The following is a 22,805-nucleotide window of genomic DNA, read 5'->3' as shown; positions in this document are numbered from 1 at the left end:
CATACAAAAAGCACTAGTTATTGTTATTGTCGCGGTTAAAATAAGGTAGTGTAACAACCTTAGTATTGTCAACTTTTTGGACACTTTTGGTGTTACGTACTATTTAAAGCTGACTGTATCAACTACTTACTTAGTTTTACTCAAGCAAACTAACCTTCCTCAAATTAGTGGTTTCTGTTCCATGTGCGTTGAGAAATGTAAGTGGGCTGTGGTAACTGATTGAACCGAGGTTTAACTAGAGCAGACGTGGCCGGTTAATTAGAACTTACGGTGACATTGAATTGTGAATGAGGCTGTCACTAAATATGTGCAACCAACTAGTTTTTAAATACAAAAAAATAGTTTGTTCGTGTATCTATTGCATATAACATGTATGTATAAATGACCTAACAGCAAATTAATAGCCTTCACTTTAGTAGATTGTAGGTTCGATTCCTCCAAAATCTCCCAGATGGCTAGATCATTTTCAAATATCTTCAACAATCATCTTCATTACCTACTCAAAATCTTAAATAAATCATCTAATTTTTCCCTTGAACCATTCTATAACTATTGATAAACACCGCGTCAGTACTTAAAATCCTTTACTAGTATAATAAATGATCTAAACCTACAGATAGTAGACGGAGCGACTTTGTTTTTATTATTAAGTAGAGATTTAATTATCAGCTAAAAATGAATGTAATGTAATCATCCTTAGGCTAAGTTGCACCACCTAACTTTGACCGTAACTCGAAACGATACTTAACGGTGTTTTTGTATGGAGTTTGACAGATTTTTGACGTTTGTCAAAGTTAAAGTAAGATGGAGCAACCCAGCCTTAGACCACGGTAATAATATCATACAGTATTGTAACTTCATATAAACAGACGAAACGAGAACTTTCTTTCGAAATTCAAATCTCGGTATGCGCTCGGTATGCAAAAGTCGGGGGTGTCGCGAATGTGCCGAATGGACGTCGGTGGCCAAGTGTTAAAAATGACAAAACTAATTGAATTTGACTGACCGTCATTTACGGTCAAATTGGTCAAAAACTAGTCAAATTGACATTTTCAGTCAGTTTGATTTGAAATGAAAATTATATTGTATCAAACCAGCTTTTGCCCACGACTTCGCCCGCCCGAAATTAAAGTAACAGATCATTATGATTATTAAAGTTTCGAAATTATTTAAGTAGTTTTTACTAAATTAAATCTACTAATCACAAAACGACACACATTTTTAACCTATTTCATTCATAAAGTATTTTGTTTGTCTAACTAAATAAAAAAATACAATCACAAAACTAGATAGAAATTCTAAGTAGGCAGATGTAATTAAACCATTGAAGTAATATTACTACGTATAGAACAGACATCGCGAACAAAATATGTACAGAGCGGGGTGCGGGGCGGGAATTTGACGGACAGCTGTCAGTCAAATCCATGACTATCAAGTTTCATAATTTATGGCGATAAAATCTGCACCAGAAAATGTCGTACTTCATTGATAGGATTGCACGAATAGTGACGTTCCTGCGGTCGCCTCATCATAGACATTGTGAATCGATTGTGAAAATAAACAAATCGGCTAAATTGTGTTAAATTTTCATGGTGCTCAATAGCAAAAAGGTTCAGCTACTTACATTATTTTCTTTTATTATATTGTGCGTTTCCTGTAATGTAATCTAAGCTCCCCCCCCTTAGACTAAAATTAGCCCTCCTAGACAAGTGACAAAACGTAGCAGTTGAAACATTCGAAATCACTTCGCTCTGCCGTTTTTTGGTGTTAGCACAGATATATAATACTAGGTGTTAGTTACTTCACTCTGTGATGCGATTTTAAAATTACAACTGGCGATTCCGAATTCACAACTGAGGGGACTGAGGCTAATCGTGTTACTTGTGCTACAAGTGCGTATGGGCTTCATACTGATGCTTAAGCCATTAATTATTTTTCTTCCCGATTAAAATCTAATGTAATCGATAATCGCCTTGAGAATCGTTAACTGGTATTTTCTAATTCGATAAAAAAATTACCCATCTCTAGTTTAAAACTGTCATCCAACAGCGCACGAAATATTATGAGTTATAGATAATGATACCATTACAGAGGCGACACTTCGTTTACGTTTAGTTTCTGCCTATTGAATTGGATACTGTAAGGAAATATCGTCATCATCATTTTAGCTACTGGACGTCCACTGCTGAACAAAGGCCTCCTCTAATGATTTCCACATCGCCCAGTTGATAGTGGCCTGCACCCAGCGTCTTCCTGCTATCTTCAGTCAGTCCATCTTGAGATTTTAGAAAAATTCCCACTCGTCACGGTAGGAACAAAGCTAGGGATGACCCTCGCCTTCACTCTAGAACCAATAAAATAACTGAACTGTCTCTATTGTTAACTATCTAAGTGGTTGAGTACACGTATAATAGCAGTGAGGTAGAAGTTACGGAACTATTCCCACCTCTCCTTTTCACCGCTGCATCTCCTGTGTAGCTAGCACCTAGACTAGTTGATTTAAAGCCAAGGTATATCAGTTTTTAGGTAATGACTTAGTGCATCTAAAAATGTAAAACATTCTAGTTTTTTGTAACATTGAAAAATCTAAAAAGAAGCATCATTTTTTTTACGTTCAGGTGTTTCTAAGAAATTTAAATGGAAGCTTTTGATGACAACGTATTGCTTACTTTTTCAGCTGTCGAACGAATCACTTTTATACTCATAGGTCCTGTACATCGGTAGATTTGGTAAATAAATGAATCCATCCGGACTCAGAAACTAAAAAAATTAAAATAGCTGTAATTTTTTAATACTGGATTTGTCGATTAAATTGATCATATTACTGCGCCCTAACGGGTCGGACACTGGTGACCAGACACACTGTACAATTATTATAATTTTAGCCTATCTCGTGAGCTAGGTGTCAATAATTAGGGTGATTTACTAACTAACCAGTCGCATACGAACAACAGCAGTGAGATTCAAACAAGTTTGATCCATGATGCCGCACGACTATTGTGTGAGCCCACCCGTAACCCAAGCTTATTTAGCTTTTAACACAAGGGGCTGGACGGGACTATTAGTAATTTGTGCAATACAAAGTGCTTATAATCTTTAAAAAAATCTTTTTATTGCTGTATTTAACATTCCTTTCGTATACTAATTTATGCGTCAGTGTCAAGTCTGCGATTTTTATTCTTTGAAATTTTCGTAAAATGGCTGCCGCCGCGGTGACGCCTTGTAATTAACAAATTAAAATTAAATTAGTGTTTTAAAGTGCATAAATGTACAACTTAATGGTAAAAAGTCATTCCTTGATTTTTACTTAATATGTATCTGGAGTTATTTGAACAGTATTTTCGTCTATAGGATGGCATATTTCAAAAAACAAAACTGCACTCAAGCGTGTTGTCACAGCAACCGCTGAGCACATACTAATTGAATTTCGGTCCATGGACCTATTTGCGTGCCAGAAACAGTCTAGTTGACATGTCTTCTCTAGTACGTAGTACATTATAACTCAATGAATTAAACTGGGTACCTACTGTAGGTGGGCAGCCCTACAGCATGTTGTCATACTGTGACGTACCGCTCGACTGTTGACATTTATTTAAAAAATATGGCCGAGTTGGAATACTGTATAGATAGTATTACCGTGCTTAGACTATTACTACTACAAAAGAAAGAATAGTTTGATATACTGTCATTTTTAAGTAGATATATTGTGTATTATTTTGCAATAAAACTAACTCATACTTTGAGTACATAACAATATACAAATATCCGGTGCAATTTACTATCTAATTAGTTAACCAACCGGCATAATAACCACAATGGTCAGTTTACCTAATATCCATTTAAATTAAATTCAAACATGAAGCTCGGCAATAAATCAGCAAAAACAACATTAGAAGTTAACCGCCTAACTAATTTACTTCATAATTACCTATTACTTTTGTTCTTTATAAACTGACCAATTAAAATAAAACCTAACTAAATGCAAAAACTTGTGTGCAGAAGTTTTTGTACATTTTGGAATTATTAAAAATATTTTTACACGTTTTTATTTAACTGGTCATACAATTACAAAAAAAGCTTTCTTTCCTAGTGGCCAATCAACTGTTAAAAAAACACAGTGTATACTTTTTGGATTAAAATCTAGTACATCAGCGGTCGTAAATACCTAAAAATAAATAAAAATGTTAATTTCATTTTAAATATTGATATAATTTTAGAAAAAAAACTTTGGAGACACTAAGTATTATACCTACTTAGTATAGAAAATATAGAAATACACTGTCCTAGTTAAAAAAAATACGTCTACTCTACACATGGCGTAACGTATTATAGCGGATACATATAAAAACTACTAATTCCTATGGATACATAAATGTACGTTTAACATCAGATATTACTGTTACCAATACCTGACTAATAAAATGGCGCCTAATCAACTTACAGTTCGTTCACCTGCCACTACAGTCGACGAGGGAAAAATGTAGCAAATCTTGCAAACAAGTAGGTAATGTCGAATAACATGGACAACTATTTTTTATGTCATTATTGATATTGGATTTCTAAGTCTAATAATGTTCAGATCATAATATTGTTTTACTACTATTTCAACTCATGTTATCAGATAGTGTTTTTTATTTAAATTTGCTACATTAAATTATAAGTGTTGACTGTACAGATATTTAAAATTTCGGGGATTTGATTTTAAAGTCGAAAATTTTAATCAAGATATAAAAAAGCTAAAAATAAAAGATAATAATCACTCCAATATATGTATTTAAAACGTACCTACTAATTAAAAAGCAATTAGACATTTGGTTAAGAATGCAGCAAACTAAATTAGGTGTCAAAGCATATTAATAATAATATCATTATCAAAGTCATTAGAACCGAGATTAAAATAACTTTCATTTTCATACGATTTAAATTGCAATTCATCTTATTACTTTTAATTCATATTAGATGTCAAAACAATCACAATAGCGCGAGGGAAACAATGCTCTAATAGACTAAGAGCTAGTGAACGCCAGATCTACGTTATTTTATAAAAGCTGAAAGTTTAAAAACGTTGGTGCATCATGAAGTTTGGATCCTCGTGGCTTTGGCAGCTACCCTAAAATTATTATCCGGAAAGGGGTTGGAACGGTCGAAACTCTTTGGCTGATGAGGAAACAACTTCGAATAATTGCCCAAATATTATGTTTAAAAATAAGCTTTTTTGGTATAATGTTAGCCTAACTTTTACGGTAGTTTTAACGGTATATTATTCATTAGACATAATTATATTTACACTAGCAGCCGCCTGCGATTTCCTACGCGTGGATCCCGTTTCGTAAAATTCTTTCTTAGCGGATGCCTACGTCATAACATCTACCTACATGCCAAATTTCAGCCCGATCCGTCCAGTGGTTTGGGCTGTGCGTTGATAGATCACTATGTCAGTCAGTCAGTCACCTTTGAGTTATAATATTTAGATTATATAATAAATGCTTTTATAAAATAATGTAGGTCTGGCGTTCACTAGCTCTTAGTCTATGAGCACTTGTTACATTCCGCAGTGGATTGAAACCAACAAAAAATTAACTAAGAAAAAGAAACAAGAATGATACTGTTAATAAGAATGCAGCTAACTTTTTATAGCTTAGACTTGTATGTAAAACAATGGTAGACTATGAAATCTTAAGTCGTTAATGAGCCACCCAAAAAAGGATTGGAATTTGATCAAATCTAATTTTAAAACAAAACAGAATGGATCAAAATGGATAGGACACTATTGTAATCTTATTATTCAATCACTTAATAAAAATTACTGAATGAAATTTTACCTTTACTTCATAACTGACCATGTTAAAATGTTCCTTCATCTTTAGAAATTTGATGCCAAAATGACGTGAATTTCTCTTAGATTTGCGGAACACAGCCAGTTTTAAGCGAACGCAAGAATTTTATTGCATCCTATACTTAAAACACCAATACCCTGCATTAAACCGGCTGTCTGGTGGACTAGCTTTACCATAAAATAGAAAGATATAGAAGGCTTCCCTTTAGGAATTCTAGAAGATTAATGCCCGTTTTCATCATTAATCCCTAATTTTTAAGTGACCCCCATGTAAACAAAATTCCTGTTGTTACTATAGGGGTCACTTAAAAATTAGGGATTGATGGTGAAAACGGGCATAAGCCGTACATAAGCTTCATTATTTTTATGAAACATTGAAAAACTGCATAAACGACATCATTGAGAACAGCAAGTTATAAACAAAAAGCTTTTTATGAATGCATTATTCAAAATATCGTAAAGAGAGTGTAGGTTTTTGACTCGGCTATTTTCACGTTCCTGCTCTGTTTCACATATAAATTACCTGCATTTCAGCTTCGATTACCTAAAAATGCACTTACTGTACGTACATTATGTTCTTGGCTGCAGTTCCGCATGCAGTGGGTACCGTAACTGTGGCAGGTTATACAAAAATCCTGCTTTATCCCTTAAAGGAAGCTTGCTTCTAGCGCTTCCATCTTGGAGTCAATGCACTGCATACCAGATAGATTAATATAAAGAGGATGCATATTACAATAATCATCCTTTAAAGCAATCCAATATTCATCAGATGCATCTGAACGAAAAGTAAGGATATTTTGATAATTTTTTGTGCAGCAGGATGGAGTGAGAGTCTACATTTTAGTGTTGTGGTTTGGGAATCATTAGGATTTAGTGGCTATGACATAAGAAGGATGATAATGACGAATAGTAGACAAAAGAAAATGTGGGCTTAGACTGCAACCAGATTGCACCAATACATATTGTTCTAAACACTGCAATGGTGTCGAGTCTGTAGGAGGATGACTACATATTGGGATGATTATGTATGTACCTCCTACCTACGTCTGCATGTAGGTACACAATAAAATAATTTAAGTTAGATTTAGAATACCTAACGCAGATTTTTTTTAATACCTACTTTTTTCATATTTATAGAACAAAGATCAAAATTTTTTCGTGCCAATTTTGTGCCAGAGACTAAAATTGCTTCCGTAAAGTTTTACATTATTATTATCTCTACATGCAATCAGGCAAATGCGAAACTGTAACGATGAATATTGAGATAATAACATAATAGTATCCAGTACATTAGTTTCGAAGAAAATCCGAAGTAACTAGGCCTAACTAATCAAATTATACTCTACTTGTCAACGTGAATCATGAAATCCGAACTCTATGTATAATTTTCACTTGTTCCTCTTTAAAAATCGCGAGTATGAAAAAGCGGCTTTGTTTTTTATACCGGCATTTCTTGAACAAAAAAACATAAGCAGCTGAAGTTGTATCACGGCATTCCTTGCAAGGCAGCGCGATCGACGATTCAGAAAATCAGAGAGTCTTGACTCAGTTCGAAAGTAGACGCACGGTGGTTCGGACGGCTATACGCTTCGCGACAAGGCGTAAGAACGCGCGCCATACGTTGACATTCTAAATTCAAATCTGACAGTTCGAAATTTAAGTTTTCAATTTATGTGAATAGTGCTGTGATTCAAATCATTAGATTGTGATTTTTCACCATACAATTGGATATTCAAACTCTATACCTACCTGGATTGTTGATTGTGTAAGTATGTATTTGTTAATTATACGAAATAACGAGTAATCATCATCAAACATATCCTCGGTTTACGTTTCATACTTCCTTTTGTGTTACTTAATTTAGACTGATGTTTTAAGGACGTGGCTAAACGCTGGTGATTTTACGTCCATTTATTTCAATTAAAGGTTTATTATTGTACCGCGTATACCACTTTCATAATGCAATTAACAGCTTATTACAGTAATTGTTTACAATAAATCTAGTATAAACATTTTAAAAAATACACGTCTCACTCCAAAGCACAAGCTTAACATTAATAAAATATCAGTGGTTATGTAATTAATTAATTATTTTTATCTTCGAATTAAGATCGTATCTAGGGTTGACTTGTCAGTTTTGAGTGATGGCTAGATACTACGGTAAGTAACTTTTACTTGCGTAAAATTCTACGTTTAAAGTTACTCGCCTTAACGAGTTGTGAGCATAACATAAAATATTTTGACCGCTTTAGCAAGCGAGCCGTGCGGTTTCTTGTTAATTTTTAATTGTAAATGTAGCATTTACATACGTAGATCTTAGATCTATTACAGAACCCAGAACTATTACATAACCAATATTGTATTTTTAAACGAATTCTGTATCAGCATAAGGACCTAAATCGACTTCCAGGTGGGACCCAGCTCTTCCAGCTTCATAATCATCGTCATCATCAGCTCAATCAATGTGCGTTCCAGCTATGTATTATTACGTCTTTTATCATTATGCATTTTTACACCATTTGGCTGCAGGGATCAGTACACAGGATCTACGATTGCCATTGGAATGACATCAAGTCTAAACACAAAGTAACAATAGATTTCGATTTGATATTGTAATCTCTTTTCTACGTCATAAGTTACGTTATCTTAATGTCTAACAAAAGAGTTCAATTTACTTATGTATATAAGATAAAAGGTGGCAAACTGCTGGTCATACCTAAGTATTTAATTCTAGAGTTACCCATAAATTAAAGAAGTAATTACACGTAACGCAATTTTCATAGGAAAATCACTTCGCAATCGCACAAGTATCGTTGCGCTTGCGTTTCGTTTACGTTCCCCCGGCTACTCCGCGTCGGGCGGTGTTTATGTAAACAACGTACGTAAAGCACATCAAGCTTACCTTAGTGTCCACAGTGGCACCTTAACTCGTTGTAATACGGACTAGTTTGGCACAAAAATGTACAGTCTGATGTGCTGCCGACTGAACAGTACCGGCCGGTAATTATACGACAGGAAAGCTATATTTTTTGCGCTGTCTTGAAGTATCAAGACAGCAATTAGTAAATTGCTGTCACATTTCAACAGCATGCAGCGCCTGCGTTATATCAGGCTTTTTGGATCTTATTCGTTTATTTGGACTAGATTTATCTGTTTCTTAAAACACAAGATTTTGTTTTAAAAGAAAATTAACGATTATCCGCAGTACCTTATCACAGAAATCCAGGCATCTTCTATTTCGCCATGACGGCACCTATATGAAAAAATTTTTTCTGAACTAGATATTTATTACTAATTTGTTTCTTCTTGGCTTTAGAATCTAGACCTTCCAAATAGAACGAAATTTTACGCATATGGGAATGCTTATGGCCTAATAATAATCTTAGTCAGTCATTATTATCTATTCTATAGATCAGTACAAAATAAACCAGAACAAATGACTTCAGCCTTTTCACATTCCTATCCCCGTTTATATTTGCATTGGAATCAAATGTTGAGATTTCTATCGCAGCTCGGCCTACATGCGGTGTGCACGAGAAATGCTAAATAAGTGTAAACCGATGCGGTGACCGGCATCGCTAAAGTATGTGACAAGTACTCCGGTGAGAAAGTAATTTGATCAATATTCACGAATTGGTGGAAGCCTATGGTCGAAGTTTTACGAATTGATGACTTTGTAAAAGGACGAGTTCATTTAGAGTTCAAATAGCACCTGCACGAATAGCACTATCGATATTTTGTTCTCTCTCTCTCTCTCTCTCGTAGACAAAAATGAAAAATAAATTTAATCCACGAATAGTGATATCGATAGGTGCTCTTCGTAGTCTAGTCCAGGTGCTATTCGTGCAGGTGCTATTTGGGCGGGTGCTCTAAGTGGTACGTCACTAATGGTTCTTCGAAATAATGTTCGTAATGGGCAACATATTAGATACTTTTACAGCATTACAGTCGACATCTTTTGTTGTAGATGTTGATATCTTTTGAACGCTGAAATATGCTGGGGCTTACGCACTTTTTTCCGTTATCTAATAAAACCTCTTGAGTTTCTTGAATAAATAAATTACAGTTCTACAATAAATGTTATTGTTTCAGTGTGATTTTTCTTTTTGCTTTCAATGTTCACAGTTACCGATTCATAAATCTTTATACTTATCCGTATCTTTCTATATCATACGTCTTTAACAAAACAAAACTGAATTCATAAACAGAGTTGCTGAAATATCTCTTAACTCATCAAATACAATTCTCAGCTGACATTGAGATTCTAGCAGGGTATAATAATATTAATAATGACTATAACTGACTGTTTTTATCGCATGCTAGTATCGAATAGCCTCGTATCGAATATTTGTGCCCAAAATCGACCTAAACTGACTAGTCATGGCTATTAAAAATCGATTAACCTTTGTTTTAAGTTATTTCAGTCTTTAGTACTTGAACATTCTTTTAGGCTAACTTCTGAAGCTAACTTCTTTGATGTTCTTATTATTTTGACACAATTCTTAATTTCCTGTAAATATTGTTTAATGTACCGAAATCTTTTACATGTCAAAACAAATAAGACGCGCTCTATTTGCTGCCGTGTACATGTAAACTATTAAAATGGTGATTTATCGTGATTTTGTAGCACCAGTTTGGTAGCAGGTATGATATTTTTTTAACTCCACAGCTCAACTGAAAACAGACACATCGTTATATTTAAAAGATAACTATTAAATACCGGATATTTATTATATGCCCAATATGAACGTGCGCATAGTGTTGACTTAACACAGAAAATGCAATCTGAATGACTGACCAATAGACACCAAATTATAAAGGTAAATGGTTAATTACTGAAGCTTATTACTTATTAGTCCGAATTTGTTAAGATGCTCAACAGGAAAAATGTTTTTGTATTTTATCCTTGCTGTGCACATAAACGGTTCTCTAGGTATATCTACAAAGTCCACAACTACCTAATAAATATCTTTGGACAATAAAACTATCTTTGGCCATTTTACACTGCGCCTTCTAGTCCCAAACTAAGCTTGTACTATCGGTACTGGACAACGGATATAAACGTACTTAATTCGGGACTATTCCCACCTCTCGTTCCCACCACTGCAACTCCTGTGTAGCCAGGATCTACAGCTTGACCGCCACAAAAACCCAACCAATGAAGGTCAAGTTTGTCCCGGGGAAAGTTAAATTGTCATTGGACCCGCAACGAAATTAATCAGAAGAACATAGGAGGAGTTCGAAATAGACGTACTTAAATACTTTTTTGTAATCATCATCCTCTCAGCCATAGGACCTCCACTGCTGAACCTAGGCCTCCCCCAATGCTTTGGAAAGTATGTTGCCATGTTTTTTTGTAATTCCATACTTAATATAGATGGAATGTACTGGCGCTTCTATTTAGCGTGTGCCAGAACGGTTTCCAATTAAGTTATGCGGAACGAAGCCAGCGTGAATGCATGCGGTATATCATGGAACGTTCGCCGGTATCGCTCATCACGATAATATAATGACCGCTGTCACATCACTAGCATACCATGTCCACGATAACTAATCTGTTAGTCAAATTGTTTGGTAATTAACACTAGAAAATTACAACAGTTTTCTCTTGGTGTGATTGGCCCTTAAAATATAAATGTACATTAAAATTAATGCTTTAAATTGAGCCTACATGCTATTTTATTTTACCTACTACAAACAGCTTGTTATAAATAAATTAATTAACGGATTTAATTGACGACATTACATTAAATCGGCTCTGCCAATTCTTTTTACACATGCCTAATTTCCAGAGCGAGTAACAGATATGAATATTGCCAAATATATTCATTTTATATTGGCAATTATTTATAACTTAATAAACTTGTCCTTCTCGCAGCTGCTACAACTTCGGTCCAAGCTGCAACAAAATGAATATTTTTAAATCGTCCGGGATATTATAAAACGACGAAAACTGATTATTTTTGAGATTGCTACGAAACACCTGGATATCGGAGCAGGTGTATGCAAATTACACGTTTTAAATCTTGGGAAACATCTGTCTGTTACTTTGGAAGTTAAAAAGACAAGATTCTGTTGGTACCTATATACTTTTATGTAAGTATCAGTTTCTTTGAAATACTTAGTTAAGTGTAAACCTGTCTTTCCTTGATATGGGCATTTCTACGGGGACGACCGATCGACCTACTGGGGCGAAAAAAGTACCTTTAAAATTGAAGTACGGACTTGAAAAAAATCACACGTATTTATAGGACTCTTGACTTGATGGAGAGCATATTTAGAAGACCGCCAGGTTTTACATCTCGCCTTGAAAAAATCCGAAAGTTCAAAAACGGGCGAAATTTGGCCTAAAATGGAGTGTCCGGTTTCCAGAATTTACTCGTTTTTGCTTCATAACTTTTGAAATAATAACTTCCCCATTATGAAACCCACATTCACAGAACAAGGGATAGTTAATAAAGCCATATAAATGAGTTTCTTTATTGCAAGTCCTTGGGTTTTAATACAGTAACACATTTAAATTTTGTCCGACGAGTGTGCCTCAATTCCGTGATTTTTACTTTTGTGCTCCTATATCACTAACAACGCACAATACGAATACCCACGCCTGATTCCCATAAACTAGCAGTTGCACTCGAGTGGTCGAGCAGTATAAAAGAGGGATCAGTCGCTTTGAGGAGCATTTTTCAGTGGTTTGAAATCACTCAGAATTTTTGGTCACTGGTCATTTCTCAAACCGGTGTGCGACATTAATAATGTTCATGAAGTATTTAATGAGATTACTGCTGTATTAATTAAGTATTTAACTGATATCTGCCATTACGTTTGGTAGAAATCGTTGTAATTTATAATATTTTCGAGTAATTTGATGAAATGTGATTTTTCCTCAATTCCGTGGATCTCAATTCCGCGGAATATGGGGCATCGAATTGAGAAAACACGTACACCGAATTGGTATTAAATGAAAATAGATACATTTATTGTGCTATAAATTGTTTTGTGTAACTTAAAATAATAATGAAATCAATAGAGCATAATAATAGGGTGAACTACCAATCACTGGACCGTACCAGTCATTGGACAGAAGACAATAAAACAAATTTTTTGAGGTTTCATTAAAAAAATACACTGCTATTGCTATCTTATTAAAATAATTCTTCCAGGTTCTTCCCTCGACCTTCACCAGATCGTCGGTCTACCTAATGGGGGCCTGCTCACTGGTCCGTGGTTTCCACTCGACAACTTTTCAGTCCCAACAGACATTATCTGTACGAGCTATGTGCCCCGCCCACTGCTACTTGATTTATGCAATTTTACGGGCTATGCCGGTCACTTTGGTTCTTTTGCCGATATTCACATTTCTGATTCTTATTAGGCTCATAGTAAGCGACCAAGTTTCACATCCATACACCATCACTGGCAACACACACTGGTAGAAGACTTTTGTCTTAAGACGCTGCGATATTTCAGACGTAATAGCGAAGCTTCCCGATCGATGCTTAGCTGAGTTGAATTCAGCGATAGACCTCTTTCTCAAAGTTGGACCTAACTATCTGGACTCTTGTCCCAGGTATACACAATTGTCAACAACTTCGAGTGTAGTCTCCAACCTTCAGAGGAGTGGGTGCAACACGGACATTTGACATGATTTTTGTCTTGTCCATGTTCATTTTGAGACCCACTTGTTGAAAGGCTCTACGGAGGCCATGACTCCGATATCATCCCCGATATCGCGACTCCTTGGTCTTCTGTATAATCTGCCGTAGCGTACCTGTGTGTGTACCATAATACTAAAGCCTTTTCGGAAACAAGCTTGTTCGGAAGACTGGAAGTCGTCGAGTCTGCGAGCGAGATGATTCGTAAGGACTCTCGAAAACAGCTTGTAAACACGCCTCATAAGTGAGATGAGTCTATAATGCTATCACCACACTTCTGTGCCATGCCGGAGGCGTTTTTTCTTCGAGAATGATGGAATTGCACTGCTTCTGTAGAGCCTTTAGTACCGGCGAAGCTCAGCTACAATGCCGTAACACCTGGTGCTTTGTGGTATTTCAGCTATTTGAGTGCCATTTTAATCGTGTACAAACTGACGTCCGATATAATATCTTCGGTATAGTGTCAAGTCAATCTAGCTCTTGGGTTTTGCAATATTTGTTTTATGTTTAAGGTTAAGAATAAATAAACAAAGAGACCCTGTGTTATGTATTTATTTGTTTTATTTAAATAAAATTAAAATAATATATAAAAATTAAGAATTTATTATAGTTCCTTATTAAAAAATTAAACATATTGATTAGGATTTTTGTTTTATTCCATTGGTATTTCAAACACACAAACCTAAAATGAACCATCTAACTAATAGACCAGCAATCAGATATAGGGGAGACCGGGGATAGTTGACTAATTTTTTACTAAATCATACATATTTTTTGTGTTTTCATCCATACAGACAAATAAATCGCATTAATGGATAGAAGAACTCTTAAACTAATAAAAAACAATAAAACATAGTTCATTATTAAATATCATCATCATATTTTAATGCATTTTATAGAACATCAACTCTTAGTCAATCTACCCCGGTTCCGGGGTAGATTGACTATATGCCCGGGGTAAGTAGACCTACGTATCATTAAGCAAGAAATTATGAGAAGAGTCAAGTAATAAAACGCTATTTTCAATTTAATTGAACTCTTTATTCAAAAACAATTATAATCAGGTACAGACATCTTTAATAAGTCTTTAAAAAGTATATACTCTTAGTATTTAAACTTCTTAAACTAAAATCTTCTTCAGTCTCATTTTAAATCACATATCACTCTTTGTATACAGGGTGTCCCAGATGGGTGAATCAAACTGATAGGGGAGGTAGTTCTACTAATGTACTATCCCTAAAAAATATGAAAAAAAAAACAAAGCACATAAAGACACAATTTTTTTTTAAGTGAAAATCAATAAGCTTTGCCTAAGTATCTGGCTATAATTGCTGCGTTTGGAGTTTATTTGTACTTTTTTCTTACCAATATTAATTGTACATGATCGCTTCGTTTATTTGTAAACAAACTTTTGAAAATAATGACTAGATTTCGAGTTCAGAGCAATTTATTTAAAAAAATCCGAACTCAAAATTTTTTGTTTCATATTTTTTTGAGATAGTATATTAGTAGAGCTACCTCCCCTAGCAGTTTGATTCACCCATTCTGTGACACCATGTATAGTACTTTTACGTTTCCGAGTATGTCTTCTATTATTATCTAAACGTGGCGCCGCTTTAGGAAAGGGTCTTATTTCTTCATCGTTTAGTCGTCCGTTTATAGATCCTCATCGTGCTGTAGCAATAAAAAGAATGTATGTATTAAGAATCGAATAAATAGATAACTTTAAAGATATTTTAAACTCAAAATGTTATTGGGGTTGGTTTATTCAACCAGCCCCGAAAGAAATTAGTCTACCAACCCCAAACGACATTTTAAGTTTCGATGGCATGGATAACCTACACACTGCCACCTAATAAAGAAAGAACACAAAAAATAATATCAATGTGGACTCATAAAACACTCTGACTAATAGGCAAACGGTTAACATAAAATGTATAGGTACCAAATCAAAAAATTTGCAACACGAAAATATTACTTACATGATATGAAAACAAATCACGGGTCACTACTCGAAAACGGCGTGTGCCGGCGACGCGGCGCTACCGACGCCTAAGCGGGCGGCGGAGAGTGATGCGCGGCTGCGCTGGGATCACGCAATACTCAAACCGTTGGCGAGTTTTTGGCGGTTAGTCTACCTACCCCTATAGGCAACCATCCCCGGTCTCCCCTACGTTTTAAGTACCTATTTATTATATTGATTATTGAAATACATTAGGTATTTCTTCATAATGTCATCAATTCTAAGTTTGCGGAGCGATTTTTATATTTGGAGATTCATTTCTCAATTCCGTGATTCATTTTCTCAATTCGGTGCTCTCTCAATTCGATGCTTAACATTTCTCATAAACCACTTCACAATATTTAGTGACAATGCTATTTTTACATTCAGAATGGAGTAACATTATTTTTTTTGTATTGAAACTACTTAAAAAACTAAATATAAATTTTAGCACCGAATTGAGAAAAAATACACCGTACAGTAGAAATGCCCATATGCGTGACTTGGAAAACGTGGATAATATGCGTGAATACGCCTCCGTGTTCTAGAACCCAATAGAAGTTTTGAAAACTTGAAATCTTTCGCTAAGAAAGCTGTTAGGTTGGACTTCCAGGTGTGACACAAAAAAATAGTTAATTGGCGTGGCAATCAATCAATTTTCTGAAAATGAATTCTGATTCTGTGCTTCTTTTTAGTAAATTCCGTTGGATTATCGACCCATTGTGATTATGGCATTAAATAAATAAAATCTGGGATCAAGGGTGTGACTTCAATATTCATCCAACAAAATATAATACTTTACACTGTAAAGTTTACAGAATAAAGCCTCTACCACAGTAGAATCTCTTTAAAACTCTACTTCCATTATGAATTGGTTTCTCTATTGGGATAATCGAAACAATGTTCATTGTTTAGGCACAAATCAGTTAAATACTTCAGTACTACGAGTAGGTAATACTCGAGATCCATCGTACCAGTTAGCGTTCATTACCCAGGTGATTTAACTATGATGTCATGCGCAACAATGTTACGGCTACAATTTGAATGAGTGTATTCTCTTGTACATAATGATCCGAACATTTAGTTCAAGCCAAGAGGTAGGTACTTAGGTATACTCGTACATAATGGCGTTCCCACCCTGAGGTTACTGACCTTCAGCAAAAAAGTTAAGATAAGCTACCGTGTTTTGTAGCTAATGGATAAATGGCATAGACATAGCTGTGGCTCAAAAATACTTTCTCAAAAATATAAGTATACCTACTATGTAGTTATACGTACTAAGGTTTTCTATTATGGAAAATATGGAGGTACCTTTTCTAGTAAGTTTTCAATAGCAAGTTTAGGTAGGTCCTATTCCAAAAGAGTAGACATGACTTAAACCCAACCCTTTTTGGACGCTCAAAAAAATATAATTTCTTTAAAAGTAGGTAGGTGCTACGTATTCAGCTGATACTACAAATAATATTGACTGTAAAATCGGCTAACCAGTGAAATCCACAAGCAAAGGCGTTAGAAAGTATTCGCAAACGTCAACTTTTTTAGCACCAAAACGAGCAGTGTCATTTTCCGGCTCCGTAACACTAGTGCTAGTGCTGTGGCCCCTCATCGTTATCGGTAATTGTTAATCGCTCGCTAATCGGAACGGCCACGGCGAAAGACAACTGTGACCCGAATAAGGCTTACTCATGGTGCCGATATTGGCACGTCACGGACACTGTGGGGTCTTAAGCAATTGGAATAGAGGCGAGTTTGCAAGAATAATGTAAAGGTTGAAGTGCTGTACTTTGTAGGTCGAGTTAGGGACGACAGCGGATAGTGCTAGTTAAGTAATTAGGTCATCGGTTTTAACACGATGTCAAGATTCTAAACGATTAATAAATATTCATTTTTCACCTACTCTTCATAAGGTTCAGTTCCTAGTTACGGGTCAGTAGCGTTGACATACTTTACCGTTCAAATGACATCAAAACGAATATCATAAATAAGAAAGTATTGTGTGTGTTACGTTTTCACACCTAACTACATACATATTTTTTATGAATTGTGGTACAGATATGGACTTAGACAAAGAAAATAGTTCTTTTAATAGAGGGAATAGAGAGGAGCATTAAGTCCGCCTTATGTACACCATTCTATGTGCATATAAGTTTTAAATAAATAAATAAAAGAAAATGAAAATTTATAAACCATCTCTGAAGTTATAGAAAAGATGAACAGATATGGCGGGTCATTTCAGGGACATAAAAATTATATTATCTACCTATTTATTTTCAAAAAACCTGAAAAAAATCTAATTGCCTTAGGTGGAATTAATTTGAAATGTCTCTTAACTTTAGAAAATTTTAATAAGTACCTATCTATTTATTAGTGCAAAGTAGACCAAAATATTTCTATAAGAATCTTCAACACAGTGCAATGTCCCCATAGCGCCTAACCTCTTTCCAATAGGTACATCTGTAGCACAGTCTACATAAACCCGGTACCAAACTGGTCTCATGTCCTGACTTGGCCCGGCACCGTTAAGCCGACCGTGCGATTTGTCGTGCTCAGTAAGTACGTGTAAGCTGTCTGTAACGCAGTGGCGGATTTACAAATTTGCCGCTAGTAGGCCATTCAATTTTTGCCGCCCCTACTAACTTTTGAAATTCAATACGTTAGTTTAATCCCGTTTTTAGTATGATTGTGAACTTAATGATATTTCTGTCAGTTACTAGATTATAATTGCAACCCGCTATGTACTGAAGAGTTTAATATTGACCTAAAAACAGCAGCATGTACTAATCATAAGGTGGGGAAAGGCATGACTTAAAAATACCTACACTATATGAACACAGACAAAATAATGTGTGGTCACATTGTTTTTGTTAAATATTTTTTATTGCGCTTAACAGTTTAAAAACAATACAAACAATTCTATTAAAATATAACATGTTAACAATCCAGTTAATGGTGACAGACAGTGTTGGCAAAAAGTTAATCTGCTTAATGATTAAAAATTAATGATTAAAAATCATTTTTTTTTTATTATGATTAATTAATCATTAGTCAAAAATTTTGATTAAGATTAATTAATCATAATCATTAATCGTTAATTTGATTATTTGATTAACTATCTACTATTTTCATAAGAAAAGGGTTGGGAGTGTATGAAAAGGTACCCGCGACTTATAAAATATCTAGCAAAGGGGGGATCTGGAGTTGTACTGTCGTTTTCCCAAAAAACTGCGTCAATTTTCACTACTCAAAACACTTATCGCACTAGTTTTGTTTCTCGCAATTCTTTCTATTCTTCCGGTATCCTCCAGCAAAATTGGGTCAGGATAGAAGTTAAGCGGGCTGGCTGACGATAGGGGAGAAGTCCCCCCCCCCCCCCCCCAAGGTAGGCGCAAGCGTGGGAAAGGTGGGGTTGCTAAACTAGGACGTTTTGTGTGTTGGGGAGGTGCAGGAGAGTTCGTAACAGAAGTTTCGGGGCTCCCCCCGAAACTTCTAGGCCTCCGCCCACGCGTGGGCAATTCAATAGAAGGGTGGGGTTGCTAAGCTAGGAGGTTTTGCGTGTTGGGGAGGTGCAGGAGAGTTCGTACCAGAAGTTTCGGGGGGAGGGCCACGCGTGGGCAATTCAATAGAAGGGTGGGGTTGCTAAGCTAGGAAGTTTTGCGTGTTGGGGAGGTGCAGGAGACTTCGTACCAGAAGTTTCGGGGAGAAGCCCACGCGTGGGCAATTCAATAGAAGGGTGGGGTTGCTAAACTAGGAGGTTTTGCGTGTTGGGGAGGTGCAGGAGAGTTCGTAACAGAAGTTTGGGGGGAGGCCCACGCGTGGGCAATTCAATAGAAGGGTGGGGTTGCTAAACTAGGAGGTATTGCGTGTTGGGGAGGTGCAGGAGACTTCGTACCAGAAGTTTCGGGGGGAGGCCCACGCGTGGGCAATTCAATAGAAGGGTGGGGTTGCTAAACTAGGAGGTATTGCGTGTTGGGGAGGTGCAGGAGACTTCGTACCAGAAGTTTCGGGGGGAGGCCCACGCGTGGGCAATTCAATAGAAGGGTGGGGTTGCTAAGCTAGGAGGTTTTGCGTGTTGGGGAGGTGCAGGAGACTTCGTACCAGAAGTTTCAGGGGAGGCTAGGGGTGGGGAGCAGGTGGTGGGAGTGTGGGGTTGCAAGTAAGTGCTGGAACGGTAGGGGAAGTGGACTGATATCCTCCTACGGGAGGTCTGAAGACTGCACCGGAAGTTTCAGCGAGGGAAGGGGGCGGGGGGCAGTCTAGGTTACCTTATATTTATCTAGGTATGACCTGTCATAGAATTGTAGCCTAAAACCAAACATCTAATATTAGAATTCAATGTTTTAACATTGTTTTCGATAGAACATTTAAGAAGTTAATCAAGTTAATCAAATTAATGATTATTGATTAATGATTAACAAATTAATCATGATTATGATTACTTTTTTAATCATGATTATTTTAATCAGGATTAATTTAATCATGATTAAAATTAATCAAATTAATTAATTGATTAAAAAATTAATTGATTAGTGCCAACACTGGTGACAGACAATGAGATCAAATAAGTTTTACATTATTTTCTTGCGAGATTTTAAATTTGGAAAATCATTAATTATAAGAATCGTAAGAAATCTTTTTCATAAGATGTTCTGACTCTATGCACAAAAGAGATAAAGCATTATAAGCTTTTCTTGACATAAAGTAGATCGTAAGTAGATAGTTTTTAACGCGTTTTAAGCAAGAAAAACTTCGCACCTGAACAATTTGTCACCGGTGTGCACAGAGCCATGCGAAGTGCTATATCCAGTATATAATTAGCTGAAGGGAGGGCTAAGAACTACATAAAGGCAAACAGAAAAACCAAGGCTTGATAATACAGACAGGGTGGCCCAGAAGAATATTCACTTTTGAAAATTCAAGGAAACGAAAACTGTACATTTTTATAGAACTTTAAATATTGCAATTTAAAGAAAATTTAATGCAATTTGTTTTTAAATTTACCTTTATTAAATAACATCGCCCAGGAGATTTCCTTACAACATTTGATCAACATACATCAAAATCTTGGAATGCGTTCGTCAGAATTACCTCGAAACCTATTTTCAATTTTTTGCCGAATGCTCAGCTTCAGTTGCTACGTATAATTATAAAATTTTTTCCTGTAAAAAAAAATTGCTAAATTTGCCGCCCCTCTAAATCTGCCGCCCTAGGCACTGGCCTACTTGGCCTATTGGTAAATCCGCCACTGCTGTAACGATTTGCAACTTAACGCCTTTCCGATAAAAGATGTCAACAAAACTGACAGGTAATTCGTGTTATTGATATTATTTACCGATACCTACTTTAGTTAAATGTATTAATTAAAAGAGAACTCAACGTTATTTTTAATTATTGCGATAACTAAACAGATAGTGACAGTCATGGCACATTGTGGCTGAAATTATGATGCATTATTCTTGTAAAGTTTCATCAAAATCCGTCCGGTAAAAAGTTTTTTCTTCAATAAGGATGAATCACCATTCGTCTTCACAAACTTGCTAATGTTATTTAATATTAATCTATCTACACTAATATTATAAAGAGGAAAACTTTGTTTGTTTGTTTGGTTGGTTGTATTGAATAGGCTAAAAAACTACTGGCCCGTTTTTAAAAATTCTTTCACCATTCGAAAGCTACATTATCCACGAGTAACATAGGCTAAATTTTATTTTGGAAAAAATAGGGTTCCGTAAAATATGTAGATAATGTAGTCCACGCGCGCGAAGCCACGGGCGGAAAGTTAGTAATTACTTAAAGTGGTACTCTAACGAGGTAAGATTTTCTTCCTACATTACATTACTGAGTACTTCTTTATATTGATTCAGTCGATTTCAAAGTGAAATCCTATCCGAGAAGTGTTTAGAAGTCCGTAGGTATGGTAATAGATTCGTGCTGGCATTCCGACGTGATAAATGTTCTAATCTGCCCATGGCTATATTATAACTGTGCATCTAACTGTTCACAATATTGTGGGATGATCACAGTGTTGTGGATGATCACAATGAAACGAAGTAGTGCGTCGTAATATTATAATTATCATTATTATCATTGCAATGAGAATCCGCAGACAATGAGGCGTAGGTTACTCGTCTTAAATGCTTACATTTCTCGAGTCAACGCGGATTCGTAGGTCAGAAGTTCATTACAAATTGTTCTGTAGTACAGTCGGACGTATTTATATTACTGTCCACATTCAGTTTTTTTTAAATAGACCAAACTTTTTCGGAGTCTTTGTTGCGAGTCTAATGCTTGATAGAAGTAAAATAACCACCTAAATTATTTCTCATTCATACATGTAGAGTAATGATAGAGCTGCATAGGTAATGCTTTAGTTTTCTAATAATTAAATAGGAAAGTCTTATTTTCCGACCAATTAACGAGATATTGGTGATCGTGGTTAGCAAAAGCTATAGCTTTACTCTTCATATGCCATAATTATTATCAAAGCATATCAAACTGTTTCGTATATTTTGGTAATAGAAAGCCTACGGCTATCAGTAGAACCAATGCGGTCGAATTTCATACAACAATCTCCAATGTCAGAAACGCTCGAATGGATGTACCGGCTCCAAGGCTTTAAAACGTAAAAAAATACTCCGTTGACGATTCGCCTCACTGTACAATGTGAATGAACTACAAAAGCTTTGGCGTGCGAACGCTTATGGTACCAGAGGCCGGTATCAAGGCCGGTGTAATAACATCTCGTAAATCATCACCACACAAAAAATACCGGTGTTTTTATAAAATACCGGTGTTTTTCCTACACTGGTAATGTTGTCGAATTTAACACTGGCAACGCTGATCTGTATCAGTTGTCAAAGGAACCGCTGACGACTCATACGCGCACAGTAGCATACTGGTACCTATTTAGTTTGATGGGGCTTATCTTGCATCACCTTCTCACCAGTAACTCCTTGATAGTCTGGATCTAGTTTGACCGCTAATGAAAACTAGAGACGTTGAGTAATGCCTGGAAAAACTGGCTGTCTTAGGCCCGATTCGACCAAACTTTTACCCGAGAATAACTCCTGGTATAACTGGCACATTCACAGTTTCAGTATGGGAAATATATGAAAACTGACGATTTATTCTGACATTAATATTTACGTTTGGTCGAATCTACCCTTAGATAGAAGCACAGCGAATACAATAGTCATGGATTCCCATGTACTATAATGTAGATTCCTGCATATAATGTTTTGAAAGTTATTTTTAGAAGAACCTTAGTTCTTAGTTTAGCCTCAGTTAGCCCAGTTGTTAGAAAGTTGAACTTTCT

General features: G+C 35.8%; 1 protein-coding gene across 2 annotated transcripts in view; it reads left to right on the top strand.

The window, feature by feature from the left end:
• The first annotated feature begins 7,364 nt into the window (after positions 1 to 7,364).
• The window catches only part of LOC135078102 (uncharacterized), a 65,415-nt gene continuing 49,974 nt past the window's right edge, over positions 7,365 to 22,805 (top strand). Inside the window, exon 1 of one of the 2 annotated variants that reach the window (XM_063972677.1) lies at positions 7,365 to 7,605. The gene's annotated coding sequence lies outside the window, so the exon portion shown is untranslated. The remainder of the gene's footprint in view (positions 7,606 to 22,805) is intronic. The other variant, XM_063972676.1, reaches the window with a different exon arrangement.

This window comes from Ostrinia nubilalis, chromosome 14, assembly GCF_963855985.1.
Source record: "Ostrinia nubilalis chromosome 14, ilOstNubi1.1, whole genome shotgun sequence".
NCBI classification, from domain to species: Eukaryota; Metazoa; Arthropoda; class Insecta; order Lepidoptera; family Crambidae; genus Ostrinia; species Ostrinia nubilalis.
The sequence above is the reverse complement of the archived record's forward strand: the minus strand, read 5'-3'. Positions and strand labels throughout refer to the sequence as shown.